This window comes from Fopius arisanus, unplaced genomic scaffold, assembly GCF_000806365.1.
Source record: "Fopius arisanus strain USDA-PBARC FA_bdor unplaced genomic scaffold, ASM80636v1 scaffold00091, whole genome shotgun sequence".
Lineage (NCBI taxonomy): Eukaryota > Metazoa > Arthropoda > Insecta > Hymenoptera > Braconidae > Fopius > Fopius arisanus.
In genome coordinates this window covers 405,132-408,712 of record NW_011887830.1, presented here as the reverse complement: position 1 = coordinate 408,712, position 3,581 = coordinate 405,132, and the positions used below count along the sequence as shown (strand labels likewise).

Below are 3,581 nucleotides of genomic sequence, written 5' to 3'. Positions count from 1 at the left end.
TTTTTATATTATTTTTTAGATTTTTGGATTTGATTCAAGTATTTTTGGCTCGGATTGCTGTCAGTGTTTTTTCCCCAGATTTTTCGGAAAATGAGAATCCGTATCGCGCGCCTGCGCGCGGGTGTGAAATAATTTCTGTAGGGGAGTTTCGACTTTTTGTAATCTCGCGCCATTTTAGGTGGACCAATAGGGAATCGTGGCTTCATGATTTCGAGATTTTCGAGATAATCGATTGTGTCAAGCGTGTTCCTTTTAGACTTTTAGAATAGGACATTTAATCTCATAGATAAGTAGTTGTAAAAGTCGTTAGTTTAGGATTTTGTAAAATTATTCCTGTGGTAAATAAAATATTAAACGCATTGATCGCATTCCTGATTGCCTCCATCTTGTTCAATAATACTGTATTGCAATGGATTCATACACGGAGAGAAATATTCAAGAAAAATTACGGAACATTTCACGTAATCTGTAAGTGAAGTAATCATCACATGAATTTTATGATCTGTTCCGTAAAAATTACTCCTCCGTCCGAGGATGAGTGAGAGGGAAATTTTTACGGAACGTTCCATAATTTTTCTGTGAATATGTAGGAATTTTTATGTTCTGAGGCATAATAAGTCTTGAAGTTTCGTTCGATTTTGAAACTTCCAGAAAAATTACGTGACTTTTTCGTATTTTTTCGGTGATAGAACCCGAAAATTTACTGAAATTTCCAGATTTATTCCCTGAAGGCAATTATCGCTGGCGAATTACATGAAATATTCCGTAATTTTTCTTTATTTCTCTGCATATAGAAATGAAAAAGTGAAACCAGAATGAATAAATTATCAAATAATCATTAGACGTTCCTGCAATAGATTAAATTACTTTAATTAATTAAGAGGCCTCCTTAGAAGATATGAGGATAGACTCTTGTAATGGGAGACCTTGTCTCTCTCGGTCATGTAAAATATTCTCAATACCGATATTCCCTACACTGAGAGAAATATTCAATAAAAATGACGTGTATTTTCCGTAATTCTGGAGTAATTTTACGGAACTGTTACGTAATTTTTCTCTAAAGTCACAGAATTTTTCCGCGGTGTTCCGTAATTTTAATCTGAATAATCGGTGAAAAATAACGATACCGTCACTTAAATTTTTCGAATCAACTCCGTAATCGGTAAATGAACTGAAAGTTCCGTAATTTTTACAAAATATTTATCTCCGTGTACCTCAATTGTCCGACACATCGATGCATAAAGTAAAACTTTGAAATTGACGAGAAACAACGAGAATAAAATCTCCCCACTGGTTAAAAAAAGAGCAACAATAAAATTGATGACAGACCCGAGAATAAAGGAATGCAAACGCGCAGGGTATTAATCGCTCATAATTTTTCGATCAGTTTCGAAGCGTTTCGCAACTGAAAGAGAGCGAATGGTAGTTCGGTTTATTGTATGTAACAGAGAGAGATTGGATGTATTCACAAAAAAGGGACTGCAGGAGGGAAGCGAGAGTTGAATGGACAGTGGACGATTGCCTCATTTCGGAATCGTCCTGCTATGAAAAGCCTTTCAAGGGGAGTCGAAACAAAAGCCCAGCCTGGCCCGATCGATTTCACATCCGGCGAAAGCTCGTCGGTGCTGCTGACAATTGACGAAAATTTCCATGTGACGGAACGTGTTAGTTCAATTTTCAATTCATCCGCCCCCATAAACCGAGTCTTTACGACATTTTCAAGATACCAGAGACCATCACATGAACAGATATTGTGCTAACAATTTTTCACTTTATTTACTACTCTACACTTGGAAAAAAAAATATTTTTGTCAAGAATATTTTCTTTTCTCAAGTATCTGGCGATCACTGTGTAAATACTCCCATAAGACTTACTAATGCCAAATATATTTTCTTGTGGTTAGTAAATATTCTTGGGTAAAGAAATTTTTTTTCTCGGTGTACATGGAGAGAAATATTTAGTAAAAATTACGGAACTTTCAGTTCACTTACCGATTAGGGAGTTGATTCGAAAAATTTAAGTGACGGTATCGTTATTTTTCACCGATACTAAATATTTATCAGATTAAAATTACGGAACACTGCGAAAAAATTCCGTAACTTTAGATAAAAATTACGTGACAGCTCCGTAAAATTTCCGACAATCACATTTCGCTCCAGAATTATGGAAAATACACGTAATTTTTATTGAATATTTCTCTCAGTGTACACATACACTCCATACTACAGCGAGAAACAAATTTTCTTTAGTCAATAATATATATATATAGATATAGTATATAATAGATATATGTACATGAGTATATATATACATACTCCCATAAGATTTATTAATACCAAATATATTTTTTTATGTTTAGTAAATATTATTGGGTAGAGAAATTATTTTTCTCGGCGTTCGTCTCAAGCACTTGAATAAAAAAATCTGACACTTTTGAGAGAACTCGAGGTAAAAAAATCTTCAGTCAAAATATCTTCGCAAAAAGCACTTACGGCAAAAGCACTTATTGGTGAAAAGAAAATTTTAATGAAAAAAGGTCTAACGGAACCACTTCTGGGGAAAATTATCCCAAAGGGACAACGAAAAAACACCAAAAGAATAATTCACGTCACTTTTCTAGGGTCTAGGCTTTTTATATCGTGGAAATATTCGCATGAGATATAAAACCTTGGCTGAATTTCCGAGATAATTAATAACAATTGTCGGGTATTGGTTGAGAACAGAATTTAGGGCTTTTCATGTCCGATCGCGTGACTCGCAAGATTCAATTCCCGTTAAAAGTAAGAAATTACTTTTTTCGAGACACCAAAAGAAAATGGACGACATCGTCGCCTTGCTTAAGTATTTCTCGAAGATCTATTTCGTAATATGATACACAGAATCGATTTCCGGAGAGCATCAATCATGTTTTTTATTCCTCGATTTTCAATAAATAATGTGGTACGAGACGATGAGCATAAGTAAATCATCGGAGATCCTCTTTATGGTTATTTATTCTAAAAAAGTGATAATGAAAGGATAGTTTAATTATTATTATTACTATTTTGAATAAAAAAATTAAAGTGGATAATTTCGCAATCGTTTTAGATGTCTTTTCAACAGTTTGCGGCCATTTTATGAATAAATATCCATTTTTTATGAATAAATGATGAATCGAGAGAACTTATAATTCCACAATATTTCCGATATATTCAAATGAAACACAATATTAGTACTAGTCCTGCATTCATTCAAATTACGGATTACTGAGATCGCAGGTTCAAATTCCGGTCTGAATTATCCATTTTTTTTAGTAATTTTTTTTTGTGCGCCCTTCAATAATTTATCCTCTCTTTTTTTCATTATTTTTTCATGTCCATTCAAGTGCTTCCCGCAACCCAAAATTAATCCCAAATTTTAATGTATTTCAGGGTAAAAAGATAAGATAAAACCAAAAGTCGACGTTCGATAGATAGTCCACCCGGGCCTTAAATTACCAATTTTTAATGACGATTCAAATAATTACAGTGCGCTGTATCGCGCGTTTGTTCTTTTAAGGTTGTTGTCGCGTAGAATTTTTTTTCGACAGTTTTCGTTAACA

At 33.8% G+C, this 3,581-nt stretch overlaps 1 protein-coding gene across 1 annotated transcript in view; it reads right to left on the bottom strand.

Moving 5' to 3' along the window:
• Nucleotides 1-3,581, bottom strand: part of Dscam3 (Down syndrome cell adhesion molecule 3) — a 53,536-nt gene that overhangs the window by 27,773 nt on the left and 22,182 nt on the right. The gene's annotated exons all lie outside the window — the stretch shown is intronic.